At 46.7% G+C, this 17,928-nt stretch overlaps 1 protein-coding gene across 3 annotated transcripts in view; it reads left to right on the top strand.

Annotated features, from left to right (window-relative positions):
- Positions 1-13,056: 13,056 nt before the first annotated feature.
- Positions 13,057-17,928, top strand: part of amot (angiomotin) — a 60,802-nt gene continuing 55,930 nt past the window's right edge. For all 3 annotated transcript variants that reach the window (XM_086227188.1, XM_086227187.1, XM_086227185.1), the window contains exon 1: positions 13,057-13,382. The gene's annotated coding sequence lies outside the window, so the exon portion shown is untranslated. The remainder of the gene's footprint in view (positions 13,383-17,928) is intronic.

Here is a 17,928-nt window from a genome sequence, read left to right as displayed (position 1 = left end):
TTGGAGCCTTTCACCAAGAATATCCCTCGACCTACAGGTCCGTGTACCAGTGTTCTGATAAATACCAGGATGAATGACAGGGAGTCCTGGACTGCGCAATAATAAGATGCTTGTGCAATTCTATCACACACCACAATAGCTGATGCTGAGTGTGACACCAACATACATTGTTTTTTTTGGAAAGGGACCTTTATTACATGCCAAACGCCATTAGTTAGGTCTGCCTTACACAACTGTTGGACTGATGTGGATACCTGAAACACTGAATGCTAATATAGAATCCCATACAACACCGTACTGGTCAGAGCCTCTACATGTCTTGAACACCAGTCGAGAGTGCAACGACTCAGAGGAGGAGAAGTCAGGTTAGGAACGTGTTTAAGGGATATGAATCAGTACGGATGGGTAGAGAGTAGTTCAGTGTATCATGGCAAATCCCCCAAAACTCTTGGCCTACAGCAGCATAATTAGGGGGCGGGGCTAGCCTAAACCAGCCGAAACTAAGCTTTATCAAAAAGAAAGGAAAGATCTTAAGTCTAATATTAGACATAGTGAAGGGGGGTCTGTGTCTCAGAGTGAGACTGGAAGGCCAAAGAGGGCTTAACTGAAAAGGTTTGGGAACTAACTGAGCTAACGCTGGAAAGATTTGATCGTTTGGTTACACAGAAGTAAAACTACAACAGACAACCAGCTGGCCGGTGTACTTCAGTGGACCCTGATCGCCGAAGTTAAAGTTAAAGTCACGCTAATATATTCGCTCGCCATATGAAACAATGTTTTTACTCCAGTTTGCATTCAACTGTGCATCAAAAATATAAACTTCAAGTTATAAACTGACATGAAAATTACAGAAATCAGTGGACACAAACACAGTTGTCCACTTTAGTGGTCCATACTTTAATGTCTCTCCTGCGCATGTCTAGATCGTACATACACTAGTACAGATGCCCATAAGGGATCCCCCTACACCTCCCCTTCTCCAAAGTGTTCATATTGATAACCACAACATTTTCAACAAACATGCAAGGAATAAACAAGCATCCTCATTCTAAAGTAGCCTAACTGTTTTTTTCAATGGAGTTCTTAAAAAAAGAGAATAACAAGAATCACCATATCATGATGACACAGTAACTCAGAATCAGGATGTCATAACATTTCCACCTTCTTAATAAAAAGGAAAAACAAGTATTAACGTGTCAGTATGACATAACATCACTTTTCCCTGAAAAAAAGTGCACAACAAGTACTGCAACACAGTCATCACAGTAAGTGCACTTTGGAAATACACGGTGTATGTGTGTGTGTGTGTGTGTGTGGGGGGGGGGGGTCCAGTCTTTTCACCAAACACAGTCTGTCAGCCACCCTGGTGGCTTTACCTGCTGCCTTGGAGCATCTCTTACGCTTGGCGTCTGGAGTTCCTGCTCTCTGATTGGTGTACCATGTTCCCTATGTGGGGTTGGTGCTTCTTGTGGAACAAGCTTTGGCTCGAGATGTGGCTCAGGAATAGCTTGAAGATGGGCCCTGTTCCTCCTTACCTCCTCTGCTTCGGTACTGACCACATAGAGGCATGGTGTGTTACCTTCCCTGATTACAGTAGCTGACTTTTTGAGGGAGAGATCCAAACTGATGGTCCAGGCCTCTGGCCTGTGTGTGCCCCGATGTCTGCTGTCAAAGTTCTGAGCCTGTGTGCGTTTCAGTTGATAGTCCTTCTTCTCAAAGGCCTTTGTTTTGGGCCACTGTGGTTTGAGATTGGATGGTGCTAGTGACAGCGGAGAGCAGAGCCTTCTCCCCATCAGGAGCTTGGCTGGTAACGGTCCAAGGTGCAGTGGTGTGACTCTAGATGCCAACACTGCCCTGTGTGGGTACACATTCTTATGCAACAGCAACTTGACCGTCTTGACAGCCCTCTCCACCTCTCCATTGCTCTGGCTGAAGTAAGGGCATTGAGTCACTCATGAAAAGTCATGGTCTGTGGCAAAGGCTGCAAACTCTGCTGATGATAATTGTGGACCGTTGTCACTCGGCAGCTCCTCGGGAACTCCATACCTGGAAAACATGGACTTAAGCGCACTGATCAGTCCTTTAGTTGCGGTGATGGGGGTTCTTTCAATGTTAATGTATCTCGAATAGTAGTCTACTGCTAACAGTTAGGAGCTGCCTTTCAGGTAAAACATATCCACCTCTACTTTCTGCCAGGGTCGCTGGTGAAGTGTTGATGGGCTCATGGGCTCAGGATGTTGTGGCTGGTTCTTTATGCATGTTTCACATTGTGACCTGACTATTTATGCCCACCCACCACACTGACTGCTCTGCTCTTGCTTTACATTTAGAAATTGCCATGTGACCCTCATGCAACTGGGCCAGCATTTCTGCTTGCAAAAGCTCTGGAATCACGATGCTCTGACCTTTCAATAAAAGGGCTCCTGCACAGTAGATTTTGCTCTGGTAGGTCCAGTGTGGCTTTAGCCGCTCAGGCAACTCTTCTTGCCTTGGCCACCTTTTGCACAGCTCTATCGGCCATCTGCATAGAGAGTCCTTTTACTGTTCCTCTCCAATCTTCTGCAGCTTTGCCTTGGACACTATCAGGCACTGCTGACACAAACACTTTAACTTCCCCTTCCAGCTAATTTTCCTCTTCTGTACAGTAAATGTGCGCATGATGGGTGCCCGTGACAACGCATCTGTTGTTATCAGTGCTTTTCCTGGGACACGGATTATTTGATACAGTATGTACATCTGAATAAGCTGAACCAAAAGTGCTGGATTCTTGGGGGTAGGTCATCCACTGCCTTTGTTCTTAGTAGAGCGAACAGTGGCTTGTGGTCTGTTTCTGTTGTGAACTGCAGGCTTCCTTTGTATGAGCTGAGCCTTTTGCATGCCCATGTTACTGCAAGCACCTCCTTTTCTACCTGTGCATACCTCTCTTCAGCATCAGAGTCAGAGAGACTGCGTGATATGTGAGCTACTAGTTGCCACTCTGTGTTCTCTTGCATTTGGGTGAGAACCGCCCCCAGCCCAGAAGACGACACGTCTGCAGACAGTCCCATCTTGGCGCCTGGCTTGTATTGCGCTAGCTATCTGAGACCAGTTCACTTTTCAGCTTTTCAAAGTCTGCCTGCTGCACCTCTCCCCACACTCAATCTCTCTCTTTTGCCAACAAGTCCTATAGTGGTTTGGTAATGTCTGTGAACAGGGGTAAAAATTTACCCACATATGTTTCCATGCCTAGGAACCTTCATACCTTTGCCACGATTTTTGGACTGGGCATGTCCACCTTTGCTCTGACTTTCTCAGAGTCTGGTGCTATGCCCTCTGCACTGACTTTGTGGGACGTGAACACCACCTCTGGCTGTGTGAATTCACAGTTTTCATTTAGAATGAGACTTGCTTTCTAAAGTCTGGAGAGGACTGCTGTGAGTGTCTCATCATGTTGTTCCTTGTCAGCTCCACACACCAATATGTCATCCGCGTGACATACCACACCTGTCAGTCCGTCCAAGAGCTGCGACATGTGCCTCTGAAAATTCTCTGGCTCTGAGCTGATTCTAAACAGTAGGACACTGAAACAAATGCGGCCACAGGGAGTTACAAATGTAGTGAGTTCTCTGCTTTCTTCCAAGAAGGGCGTGTTTCTACTGGCTCACTTTGGCTCAGGTTGGGTGGAATCGGGTCGGTACAGCTTGGTATGGGTGCGTTTCCACTAGCACTGGGTACCACGTCAGTGTGGGCTGAGAGTTCCCCAGTATAATTTATGTGTGAAACAACAACAGCAATGGATGACATGGAGGCAGCATTATGCCTGTTACTCAGTCACTGGTATTTGCTTCATCTAAAAGTAAGGGACGACAATCAGGAAAGGCTTGAAGTGGCGAAACAGAACATACAAGAAAAGTACAAAAAACTTTACCAAGCGATCAACCAGTATTCCACCAAGGCCAAGATGATATGAAGTAGACGATGTAAGCGGGTAACTTAACCAATCAGTGCCCCGTTATGTGTTTACTGTACATCACATTTTAGTCCCCGCTTGGCTAGCGTGGAATCCCAGCGGAGCAGGGACCAAAATAGTAGTCAAGTCAAGTCAATTTTATTTGTATTGCGCCAAATCACAACAAAAGTTATCTCATGACACTTTCCAAGTAGAGCAGGTCTAGTACCACACTCCTTCAATGAATCTACACCCAACAATTCTCCATCAGCAAGCACATCCTGCAACAGCAGTGACAAAAACCTTCCTTTTAACAGGCAGGAACGTGGAGCAGACCCAGGATCAGTGGGGACGGCCTTCTGCTTTGACCGGTTGGGGGGACAGAGAGCAGGAGAGCAGGGCAGAGACAAAGACAGATAATGGGGGAGGACAGATATGCAGAAGAAAAGAGTGGGACAGAGATAGCGAGAGAGAGAATGGGAAGAGACTGATGGACAGACGGGGACGTGAGCAGGTGGAGCTATGGGTGGCAGCTTTAGCCTCTTCAGGTCTGCAGCCTCCTCCAGCAGCACCAGGATCTGGGATGAGGTGAGCCCGAAGGCTCCGGAGAAGAAGACGAGTTAGTAATACATATGAGTATGATTTATGTATGACACATATAGGAGGACAGAGAGGGAAGACAGGAGGAGAGAGAAGCCCAGTGCACCATGGGAGATCCCCCGGCAGTCTAATCCTATAGCAGCATATTTAAGGGCCAGCCTAAGCAGCCCAACTATAAGCCTGATCAAAAAGGAAGGTCTTTAGTCTGCTCTTGAAGGTTGAGAGGATGTCTGCATCCCGGACCGAAACTGGGAGACGGTTCCACAGGAGGGGAGCCCGATAGCTGAAGGCTCTGGCTCCCATTCTACTGTTAGAAATTCTTGGAACCACCAGTAACCCTGCATCCTGGGAGCAAAGGGTTCTAGCTGGATCATAAGGGACTATGAGCTCTGTCAGGTATGAAGGATCCTGACTGTTGAGGACTTTGTATGTTAGAAGGAGAATTTTGAATTCTATTCTAAATTTGACAGGGAGCCATGCAGAGAAGCCAGTACAGGAGAGACATGGTCTCTTCTTCGAGTTCTCGTCAACATGCGGGCAGCAGCGTTCTGGACCAGCTGGAGAGTCTTCAGGGACCTACTGGTGCAACCTGATAGGGAGGGAATTGCAGTAATCCAGCCTGGAAATGACAAAGGCATGGACTAGTGTTTCTGCATCTTTTTGAGACAGGATGTGTCTGATCTTAACGATGTTCCATAAATGAAAGAAAGCAGTCCTAGAAATTTGCTTAATGTGGGCATTACAGGACAGATCCTGATCAAAGAGAACTCCTAGGTTCCTTACGGTTGTGCTGGGGGCCAAGGTAATTCCTTCCAGGGTACCTATCTCATTAGATAGGGTGTCTCTAAGATGTTTTGGGCCCAGGGCAATGACTTCAGTTTTGTCAGAGTTTCATAAAAGGAAATTATGGGTCATCCAAGTTTTTACCTCCTTTAGACAGGCCTCCAGTTTAGTCAGCTGATTTATTTCATGTGGATGCATTGATAAGTACAGCTGTGTGTCGTCTGCATAGCAGTGAAAATTAATTGAGTGTTTCCTAATAATGTGACCGAGAGGAAGCAGATAAAGGGTGAAGAGGACTGGTCCAAGCACTGAGCCTTGTGGAACACCATAAGTGACTACAGTGGTTTCAGAGGGTTTATCATTAGTTAGTACGACCTGAGACTGACCAAGTAAATGTGACTTGAACCAGTCTAGTGCAGTTACTTGTTGTGCCATGTTGTCAGCTGATGGCAGGAGGAGGTGAATTGTCTCTCCAATAAGGACAATTTTGTCTTTAAAGAAGTCCATGAAATCTTTGCTGCCCAGGGAAACAGGAATGCTTGGTTCAGTAGAGCTGTGGCTCTCTGTCAGTCTGGCTACAAGACTGAAGAGGAACCTGGGGTTGTTCTTCTGCTCCTTTATTAGTGCTGACTGGTAGGCTGCTCTCGTTCTATGAAGGGCATTCTTATAATTTTTAAGGCTGTCTTGCCAGACTATATGTGACTCCTCCAGTTTGGAGGAGCACCATATTCTCTCTAACTTCGGGGTTTTTGTTTAAACTGTCTGGTTTCGGAATTGTACCAAGGTGCTTGTTTCCTTGGATTCATAGTTTTCTTTTTTAGTGGAACAATTGAGTCCAAAGTTGTTCTTAAGGTGCCGGCTGTACCATTGATAAAATGATGAATTTGGGGGGGGGCTAAGGTTGACAACAGTGTCCTCTGTAACAATGGGACATGACACTGAATTTAGCACCAATGGAATCCCTTCCTTAAATCTAGCTACAGCCTGATCAGATAAACATCTGGAAACCACTGTTTTCCTGAGTGGAGTGTAGTCGATTAGTGCAAATTCAAAAGTGATTAATTGATGGTCTGATAAAAGCGCGTTCTGTGGAAATACAACTAGATGTTCAGCTTCAATTCCATATGTTAGGACGAGGTCAAGGGTGTGGTTGTGACGGTGAGTCGGTTCATGAACAGACTGATGGAAACCAATTGTGTCTAGAAGAGAGAGAAATGCAGCACCAGACCGTCGTTATCAACATCCACATGAATACTGAAGTCACCTACAACAATGGCTTTATCTGATTTGAGGACTAAACTGGATATAAACGCTTGAGAATTCAGAGTGAGGACCAGGAGGGCGGTACACAATCATAAATAAGAGTGGCTGTATTGTTTTCCAGGCTGGAGGAGACAAACTAAGAATCAGGCTTTCAAATGAATTGAAACTTATTTTGGGTTTGGGATTTATTACTAAACGTCTGTCAAAAATGGCAGCAACTCCACCTCCTTGGCCAAAGCCTGGAGGAATATGAGTGTTAATGTGACTGGGAGGAGTGCATTCATTTAGACTAACATACTCATCAACATGCAGCCAGGTTTCAGTGAGACAGAGCAGGGGCCTCATGTATCAACGCGGTTTACGCAAGAACAACTTGCGTACGCCAGGATCGGCGCTCACATTCAAATGTATGAACGCGAAAAGTTGGTCGATTCTTGCGCTGTTTCACGCCAACACCAGAGGTGCCTTAGAAGTTGGCGGAGAGCCGATTCTTGCGTTAACTGCACTTTGGTCCGTTGGCGACACCCCGTGGCGGTGTTTGGTAACTGACATTATTTGACAACCGCACATACATCGGGCACAACAAAGACTGCAACACAAACACCTGATGGCATTACTTCAGCAGCTATAAAAGAGCCTTCACCATTAAGCTGAATGTGCAACTTTCAACAATGGCTGCTCTTGCGCTGTTGGAGGACGTGGCAAACGGTGCAATAAGACGGGAGCGACATTTCAGGGAGCGGGAGGATCTGCTGCACAATTCAGATGAGTTGCTGATGAGCGGTTTCCGGCTACCGCGGGCCATCCTCCTGCAAATTTAGAAGAAGCTGCGACCTGCACTCCAGCGCAGAACCGCCAGGAGCCGAGTAGTGCCGGTGCCAACACCGGTTCTGAGCACGCTCGGCTTCTTGGCCACTGGCTCCCTCCAGCGGGAGATGGCGGACCGTTCTGGGGTGAGTCAGTCGACCCTCAGCCGGGCCATGCCCTTGGTGGTGGACCTGATCATCCGCCTCTCCTGCAGGTACATTAAATTCCCTTACGGTGCGGTTGAACAGGCCAATATGAAAGCTAAATTTGCAGCAATAGCCGGATTCTCTAATGACTGCACTCATGTTGCCATAAGAGCGCCGTCCCATGAGGAACACGCTTACGTTCATCGTAAGGGTTTCCACTCCATCAATGCGCAGATCATCGATGCGCAGAGGCTGGAGGGATGGACGCCGATCCCGGCCAGGCAGCCGTCCTCGCACGCCAGAATTCATTTCCACAGTGTGAATGTGTAAGAAGCTACGACACGGTTCATGAAGCCTGATTAATTTATTTTGTCCACGAAACGTTCCAGAACATTTTTTCAGCCGGTCGAGCCGCTCATTGATCCCCTTTATTCCCCTGATGTCCTCCTGCGCCGTTGGGTCCGGGTGGGCTGGAGGACCGTCTTGTCGGCCTGGTGCTGGTGCTGGGGCCGGGGGACGGGCTGGCCCGAATGCCGCTGGTCTTGGCGGATGAATCTGAGTCGGCGGACGGGCTGCAGGGGTGCTACACGTCGGCAGCATGGCTGACGGATCAATTTCTATTAAACATTAAACATATTGGTTGATTTAAATGGCTGATTCTGTGTATTTTTGCCTTTACATCTGTGGCAAAGCAGGTGGAAATGTTGCGTAAGAAAAGGAAAACTGTGCTTTGAATCACTTTGATCGCTCAGTAAAGGAAAAGCGAACTCTTTTCCACTGTCGTCATCAAACCTCAGACACGCATAGCGACTCGTTCTTTCCGTCATTAGAAGAGGTTAAGATGTATGAACATGATGATCAACATCACTGGTGATTAGAAGGGAACTTTAGCCAATAAGCGAGAGGGGGAAGCCATCGCTAGCTTAGAGTGGAGAGTTTACAGAAAGAAAGACTGTCGCTACAAGACAGATGGTCTTTAAACTTCGGCCAAATAAAGCAAATAGACATGTAGTTTGGGCAGGTAATTGGTCAACGAATAAGGAATTAGCGGGGATGATCACACTGTAGCTAGCGCAATGAAGCAAAGCACTACGTTCAGCGATGCACAAACAGGAAGTGAGGTCACACGCTTACGCAACGCAGGTAGAGGAGGAGCGGTAACGGTTAGTACCATGTTTGGGCCAGTGGAAACAGGGCCAAACCGACCCGACCCGAGCTAAAGTGAGCCAGTGGAAACGCGCCCTAAGGGGAGCTGCCAGAATCCTGAGTGGGCAACTAGCTTAGTGAATACCTTTTCCCCATTTGACTGTGCAAGTGACTGCTCCACTGATGGCAAAATTTGTCTCTCCCCACATAGTGCCTCATTAAGTCTGGTCAATTCCATGAAGATTCTGATTTTTTCGTTAGGTTTCATCAGGAATACCATGTCTGCACACCACTCTGTCGGCCTTTCTACCCTTGAAATTACTCCCATGTATCCCTGACCTTTTCCATCAGCAAAATTGGCACCCTGCATGGTGTAGTGAGTGCATAGGGTCTTGCATCTTCCTTCAAGTGAATTCTGTGGCCTCCTTCTAGCCTACCCAGACCTGCAAATACTGTGGGGAATTTGTTTTTGAATGTTTCCCCTGGGTCCTCCAGTTCATCTAGTCGCTCCATCAGTCCTCCACAGCTGGCAGGCCCAGTTAAGTGTCTGACTCATGAGTCTCCCACAAACACATGCTGGGTGGCAGTTTCATTTTTTACCTTTAATCTGACATGTGATCTGCCCTCCGACTTGTAGTACTGTGTTATTGGGGCCGTACTGTCTTTTGTTTGTGTCCATCAAGTGGCCATCTCTGCTGTATTCATACAGCTTGGTGGGGATCACAGTGACTGCTGCACCTGTGCCTATTTTGAAGGAGATCACTTCTCCATTAAGTCCAATGTCTGTGTGCCAGCTGGAGTTTTGCTCCATCACCTCTCCCAGAAAGAGGGTGTCCTGTTGTAATTCTTCCTCTCGTACCTCATGCACTGGCTGAATTAAACAGCGCACTGCAGCAAAATGTCCTCTTTTACGGCACTCGCTGCATTCTGCACTATTAGCTGGGCATTCTCTCCAGTTCCGAAGGCCCCTTCCACACTCTAGTTGCTAGTTACTGTCCCTGTCTGCCTAGGTCTCGTCTGACTCGTCTGTTTGTGTCCATGCATTTCGTGCCTCCCAGGTGGGTGCAAGGTAGCGTCAACCTCTCTTCACTCTTCTTTGTGCAGAGCCCCAGCCCTCATCACAGCCTGGTGCTGCTTCACTGTTTCTGATTGTTTGACCTGACTGATAGTTGAGGTTAAGGTTGTTTGCATCCAGCTGTAGCTTTTCTGAAAGGGCTATATTTCATATCCCTACCACTAGACAGTCCTGCATTAACTCCCCCCGCAGTACCCCAAAGGTACAGTGTTCAGCCACTTTATGCAATGCAGTTATAAACCTATCAGCGGACTCACTAGGCCTTTGTTTATATACATGAAACTGCATGCTGTCAAATATGATGTGTCTCCCCACAAAGTAACAATCCAAACACTTGCGTGCATCACTGATGCATAGTTCTGTTGACCCTCGGGCACAACTGGGCAGCACTGAAAATGTCCTCTGCATCCTGTCCCATGAAGTACATCAGAGAATTGAGTTGCAAAGAATCCCTTTTCTCGTCAAGTCCCGATCCCACACAATACCTGTCAAATCTTTTCTTCCGTCTTGGCCAATTCTTGGCATCTGCACAGTCAAATTTCTCTGGCGGGCTGACTTGGAAGTCATCACTATGGTCACGGGCAGGAACCAGCACCTCATCTCCGTTTGACATTCTGATTCTGCTAGCCAGTTAGCTAGTTGCTGGACCACTTGCAGTAACTCACTTGTAAAAATGCTCTAACTGTGTGTTCACACCAAACACGAATGCTAATTTCGCGTTGCGTTATTCGCACGAATTTGACGCCGGATAATTTTCGTGTCCCTTTGTGTCATTCACGCGAATACGCAAATTCGCTCACCTGCCCGAGTAGCGAGTATTTCCGGCAACGTTTCTTTATGGCATTTCACCATGAATATTCACAGAACTGTTGCCCTGTACCTGCCGTGGAAGGCATGAATACGTCGGAAAACTAAACGCCGTCGTATGTGGGTTATCAACTTCATCTGGAGGCGAGCTCAGCTCTGTGAATTTCACCGCTCACTGAACCGAGCTCCTCCAGGGCATCCGTCTGGATAACCGCCGCTTCAAGCGGTATTTTCGGATGACAACTGGCCAGTTTGACGACCTGCTAGCTAGGACGGTGACAGAATTTCACGAATGGACACCAATTTATTCAACTGCTTCTTGTAATTTTGACACGTAGTGTCATATTGCACTGGGTTTCCACACATAGCCACAATCAACTTGTCCGCCATCTTGTCAGTCACAGTCAGCCGTGACGTCGGGACATCCTCAACGCTGATCGGCTGTCTTGACGCAAATTTTTCGCCAAAGTTCAATATTACCATAAAGAACCTTGGAGTTCTCTTGGATCAGGATCTGTCCTTTAATGCCCACATTAAGCAAATTTCTAGGACTGCTTTCTTTCATTTATGAAACATTGCTAAGATCAGACACATCCTGTCTCAAAAAGATGCAGAAAAACTAGTTCATGCCTTTGTCACTTCCAGGCTGGATTACTGCAGTTCCCTCCTATCAGGCTGCACCAGTATGTCCCTAAAGACTCTCCAGCTGGTCCAGAATGCTGCTGCCCACATGTTGACGAGAACTAATGGAAGAGACCATGTCTCTCCTGTACTGGCTTCTCTGCATGGCTCCCTGTCAAATTTAGAATAGAATTCAAAATTCTCCTTCTAACATACAAAGTCTTCAACAATCAGGCTCCTTCGTCCCTGACAGAGCTCATAGTCCCCTATTATCCAGCTAGAACCCTTCATTCCCAGGATGCAGGGTTACTGGTGGTTCCTAGAGTTCTAACAGTAGAATGGAGCCAGAGCCTTCAGCTATCAGACTCCGCTCCTGTGGAACCGTCTCCCAGTTTTGGTCTCTATGTTTAAAAGCAGACTTAAGACCTTCCTTTTTGATCAGGCTTATAGTTGGGCTGCTTAGGCTGGCCCTTAGATATTCTGCTATAGGCTTAGGCTGCTGGGGGATCTCCCATGGTGCACTGGGCTTCTCTCTACTGCTCTCTTCCCTCTCTGTCCTCCTGTATTTGTCATACATAAATCATACTCATACGTATTACTAACTCGTCTTCTTCTCCGGAGCCTTCAGGCTCCCCTCATCCCAGATCCTGGTGCTGCTGGAGGAGGCTGCAGACCTGAAGAGGCTCAAGCTGCCACCCGTAGCTCCACCTGCTCACGTCCCCGTCTGTCCTTCAGTCTCTTCCCATTCTCTCTCTCTTTATCTCTGTCCCTCTCTTTTCTTCCGCATATCTGTCTTCCTCCATTATCTGTCTTTGTGTCTGTCCTGTTCTCCTGCTCTCTTTCCCCCCAAACCGGTCAAAGCAGAAGGCCGTCCCCACTGATCCTGGATCTGCTCGACGTTCCTGCCTGTTAAAAGGAAGGTTTTTGTCACTGCTGTTGCAGGATGTGCTTGCTGATGGAGAATTGTTGGGTGTAAATTCATTGAAGGAGTGTGGTACTGGACCTGCTCTACTTGGAAAGAGTCATGAGAGAACTTTTGTTGTGATTTGGCGCAATACAAATAAAACTGACGACTTGACTTGGACTAAGAGGGTTATTTTGCTGGCAAGATCCGGGACCATTTTCCTGTATGGATGGTTATTGGCCAGTGGGTTGCTGTGATTTGCTTTTGCGTCCTGCTTTTGACCTGGTTTTGGGCTGTTGATGGTCTGGGCCCAGCCAGGAGTGTGTCTCACCCCTACAGTGGAGCCTGTTTGAGGACAGAGCACATATGACACAGGATTAGCGCTGACTGGATGTGACTCCTTGTGTTCTGGCTGAGTTTCCAGGGGAGACAGGCTGAGGGGACGGGGGCTTCTGGGGGCATGCTTCCCGCTGATTGGGTGGCGGGTACAAATCATTTTTCTCTGGGTGCCGAGGAGCCTCAGGGGTAAATGAACAGCAAAGCCTGTTAGAGCTGCGCACGTACTACATTCTACATGGCATCCAGTAACTGCTAATTCTTTGCACCAACTGCTCCACTTTTGTTTTCTCGTACATTTAATTTTCTCTCTTTCTCTTTAAATGAACTTGAGAACAATCTGATAAACTGTATTCTTGCTTGTTAACAGGTCATATAGTAGCTATATGTGCTAAAAACATGTTTATTTGACAACATATGTACCTTTACCCCAAGCTTTCTGCGGTTTACAGAGGTCAGAGGTGTGTCATGGGTCTTTGTGCTAAAACTAGGTTATTCGATCAAATTGAGAGGAGAAAGGCGAGAAGGAGGAGGAGGAGGAGGGATTTCCCTGTTTCCAAAAACTCAAGTCGCGAGTGTGTGTTTGGGGGCGATGGGCTGGACTTTTTCAGCATTCCTCTCATACTGCAGACCAGGCAGGGGGAAACTTCCTGCCACTTCCTCTGGCCCGCTTCCTTCACTTCTCTACCGTTAAACATGAAATCAACAGGGATTAACGAGGACACCGTAACCACGAACAGGCGACTTTTTCTGGAGAACGGATTAAACACCGGGATGGCAGAGACCGCGAGTTGAGTGTGCGTGTGTGTGTGTGTGTGTGTGTGTGTGTGTGTGTGTGTGTGTGTGTAGAGTTTGTATAGTGATAGGAGCAGCCTCGGTCCCACAGCAGCAGAGGAGGAGGAGGACAAGAATTGAAAATCGTCCTTCACTGACGGATAGTTGAAGAACCGGGAGAGGAAGTCCGAGGTAAACCAGTTCATCGAACATCCTCCGTTAGACTGGTAACGTTCCCGAAACCGGACGAAAACTTCGAAGAGTCGCTGTAGCCTGCGGCGGAGAAACGTCTCAGTCTTAACTCTGTCAGTTGAGTTTTCTTTGAGGCAACCCTAACAAAAAAAGCGATGCGCAGATTCGGCAAATGATTTTCATCTGGTTCGAATCCTCGTGCCGTTCACGTTGGTTTCAGACGGACCTCCGTAATGGCTGCTGGGGATTAGTGACCGACACCGAACTTTGAGGCAAATACTGTTTATGCTTTGATTAGGTGGGTGTTTCCTTCCCTGCATCCCAGTAGCGGTTCTTTCGGCGGCGTTTCTACATTTTCGTATGTGTGTGTGTGTGTGCGCGCGCGCGCGGGCCCGCGCGCGATCAGTTTTTGAACTGGTGTTGCATCAGGTTGCTTCACGTGCCATCAGGCTAAAATGACATTTTAGTCATGTACATAGTACACGGTACAACATGGTTTGACCTATAGGTAATGGAAGAGTGTGTTATTACATCAGTGACCTTTGACCTGTCGTGAAATGCAAAACAATTTTGTCATAGTCAAGTCACAGCGCCACCTAGTGGTCACAGAAAGTCAAACTGAGGTACAGTTTGATTTACTAATATTAAACTGAGTTGTCTTCTATGTGCGGGAATGTAGTTCATCGAACACGTATGTTCACTGTCATAATGAACTCAGATAATTGCTCCACACATTAGTGTCACACATGAGAGTCCAAATATGACCCGGTTCCACTCCTGCTCTTCAGAACAGACACGCGTGGCCCACTCACCCGTCACTGCCTCCAGCTTTGAGTGGGGCCTGATTCCTAGTTCCCCCTGATTATCAGCCGAACTACCCATATTCTGTCTTCTAGGTACCACTTGAAGTCCAGGAGTTGACCTGACAAGGTCAAAGGTTAAGCCTAGAGTGTCTGGGGTTAATACCACCAGTACCTGTGGTGTATGCTGCTCATGGCAGATTGTTGGGGGGGGGGGGGCTCTGCCTGGAGGTAGGAACACTTCGGCCTAGCAGGAGATCGCATTGAAACACCAGTAAATTAAAGACCAGTGGTTCCCAACCTTTTCCAAATCAGGGCCTACTTTTAAGTCCCAAAAATTTTAAGTTTTCACATCCCACCCCAGACGGCTGTCAATTCACCATCAGTGTCCTGTCTGGCTTTCCTTTTAATTGTCCCTGTTGCTAGCCAGCTATGCATCCTTAGACTCCAGTTTCAGCCATCGGCATCAAGCGTAAACAAGTCAAGTGCAATGTAAGCAGCGACAGAATTTCCCCTCTGTCATTTCCTTGTCACATGTCTAATACTTGAAGGAGAAACAAAACAAAATAATAAAAATAATATTTAAACATTTTCATTTTCTTTGAAATGTGACTGAGTTTTAACATTTGAAACATTATTCTCTATATTTTTATTTCTATATAATTACATTTCCCCCCACCCACCCACTTGCAGTACGCTGGGCCGTGGCCACAGGCTGGGAATCACTGTTGTAGACAATATCAGGATGAACATCGAGTTTCCAATGGCCAAAATATCCAGTAGCCTGAACTCAGGGGTTGTCCGACGTTTTCATAAGATTCATCAGTTGCTCTTAATCCTTTTCACACATCCTGATTCAAGATTTGAAGCTTTCTTTTTTCTCAAGGGATGTGATTCCATTAAAAACAACAATTAATCAGCAATAATAAATATGTCACATGTCCATAAACATCCTTTAGGTGGAGAGAGACGATGGAATCTATGATCCAACATCTTGATCGATAATCTTTCAAGTACTCATCACCTTGCTAGAGACCCCAGAAAACCCCCTCAAGTACCCCTGAGGGTCCCCAGTCCCCACTTTGAGAACTATTGCTGCATTTTGAAAAAAAATATCTGAATGTGTTCTCTTCAGGGAGAAAGAAATCTTTAGTGCAATAGGTCTCCTGTTACGTAACTAATATCAATAGGTGGTAATTGACTTGAGAACTCATTTCATAAATGTTAGAAAACACACACGCACACGCACACACACACACACACACACACACACGCCACAGAAAGGTTGAACCATCATAATTCTTAGAGCTGTATTTTTTGGACCCTGTAATTTCAGAGTCGGTACTTTAGTTATATTAAACCTGTTCACATATCGTTGCCTTCTTAAAATAATCACCTAAGTCATTTATTCAAGTTTTTTTTTGTAGAAAACAAAGACAGCTGGAGACTAAACATCATAAGGAGTTAATTTAAGCCCAAAAAAAAAAATGGTCAAAAAGTGACTGAGGCAGTTAGTTTAAGAAAGTGACGATATTTAACATGCAGTGGGTTTTTACCTTTCTACATTTGCAAGTGTTTGGCCACGAGATTCTTTATTTTAATGTACCTAATTTCTAATTTTGGATGCTTAATGAGTTTATTTCCTCCTCATGAATGGAGGCCGGTTATGAACGGGATCCTCTAGTATGCCCCTTTTGAAAGGAGGCGGGGAATACTGCGCTGCTGTTGTACTACTACTGTTTACAAGCATCTTTTAGGAGAGAATGTTGGTGTTTACACATTGGTCCTTCTGTCTGTATGATTCTTACACTTCATCAGCCTTACATAAAGTAGTTAACCGTTGACATTTCTATTTGAGCAGTCACTGCTGCCTGCTGGTTAGCTTAGCTGCTCCTGCTCTAACACACCATGTTTAATCACTGCAGAGACATTCAAGCCACCTCTACATGATTCGCCCATGTAAAGAGCATCCATCCATTCATCCATTTTCGATACCGCTTATCCCTTAAGGGTCGCGGGAGTGGGGGGGTGGAGCCTATCCCAGCTGACATTGGGCGAGTGGCTTGGATGGGTTGCCAGTCTGCTGCAGGGCCATCAGAAGCAATTAGGGTTTCAGTGCTCAAGGATACTTGGACAGGGTCACCGGACTTACATCATGATGCCATGTTGGAACCTACCTGTTGTGTTTTGCTGCTGCCACTGCTTCATCTACTCTAGCAGTTATGTGTCATGCTTGTACTTCCACTGTTGTGCGATCAGCAGTCATCGGTAATTTCGTGGTTGTGTGATAGAGTGCAGCAGTGCTCCACAAGACAGCTGTAGTTCAAAAACGGATGGCGGACATACATGTAACACAGCTGGTGGTGTGAGAGCTGCATCAGCCACGATTACTCCATCTAGATTATGTGAATATCACCTGAGTACATGAGCTGATGTAGCTCAACTGGACTTAGAAGACTGATGTTAAAAAAAAAACATGTAACTGAAGTCAGGTTTGACTCCACCTACCTTTGTTGGAGTGGCGGTGGTACCACTGTGTTCTGTGGCTCCTGTACACATACAGTCACGACCTGGACTTGCGACTCCGGGGATTTAGAATTCCTGAATTGCTCAGCTGTTTAAGCACTCACACCACACACACTCTTCAGCAGAGGTAGCATGTTTGGATCTCTGGTCCTCTGATTGTTTGGAACTTGGTGTGGATTCAATCTGACTCATCTTCTCCAAACATCATTCCCTGGCCTCCTTCACCAGTTTTCCCAGTACGTTCCTTTCTCTTTTTCTCTTTTGAGTTTTTGTTGCCATGGACTTGATGACTACGATAACAGTACAGTGTTGTTGTTTTTGTTGTTGACTACAATCGCTTCCAGCGTGGTTGGAGCGCCCCATAATGCAACACAACCTGACGCTGGCCCCTAGCCCAACACAGTCAGAGCTGTTGCAGCTATTAGAGGTATTCATTTCATCATTTCTTTGTGCGTGCTTGTGTATCCATGTATCTAATAGCAGACACGTGGGTGTGTTTGCATTTCATTTCTATGTCCTTGATGACCAAATCACTGTACAACATGGGCAGGGGTGGACAAACATTTTCCCTAGTAGGACAAATCTTTTTTGGAATTGACTTTTATCTGTGAAACTGTCTTGGGGGGGCTGGAGCCAGCTTTGACTTCGGGTGTGAGGCGGGATTCACCTTGGACAGGTCGCCAGTCCATCACAGGCCAACACATATAGACAGACAACCATTCACTCTCACAGCCACGCCTACGGTCAATTTAGAGTCTGCATTAACCTGGTCCCCTCTTGATGTCTTTGGACTGTGGGAGGAAGCTGGAGTACCAGAGAGAACCCACGCAGGCACAGGGAGAACATGGAGACTCACACAGAAAGATCCCGTGCCCCAGCTGGGGTTCGAACCACTGCACCACTGCGCCACCTGTATTATTATTAGTGTTCCATCCATCCATTGTCAATTGCTTATCCTGTTAAGTGTCGTGGGGGATGGAGCCTATACTAGCAGTGAGTGTAAATGGTTGTCTGTCTATATGTGTTGGCCCTGTGACGAACTGGCGATCTGTCCAGGGTGAACCCTGCCACAGACACAGTCAGTGAGAGCCAGTGATCCATCTCTCTGGTTACGTCTGCCTCTGCTAACTGGCAAATGGTAATAATGCCCTCAGTGGAAAAAACAATCAGGATTGTTCCCATTCGCACACTAATGTCAGATCATCAATACATGAATGTGA

This window comes from Aulostomus chinensis, chromosome 15 (assembly GCF_037954235.1).
Source record: "Aulostomus chinensis isolate RoL2024-O1b breed Wild chromosome 15, RoL_Achi_v1.0, whole genome shotgun sequence".
Classification (NCBI taxonomy): Eukaryota; Metazoa; Chordata; class Actinopteri; order Syngnathiformes; family Aulostomidae; genus Aulostomus; species Aulostomus chinensis.
Note: the sequence above shows the minus strand (reverse complement) of the source record. Positions and strands in the feature narration are given on the sequence as shown.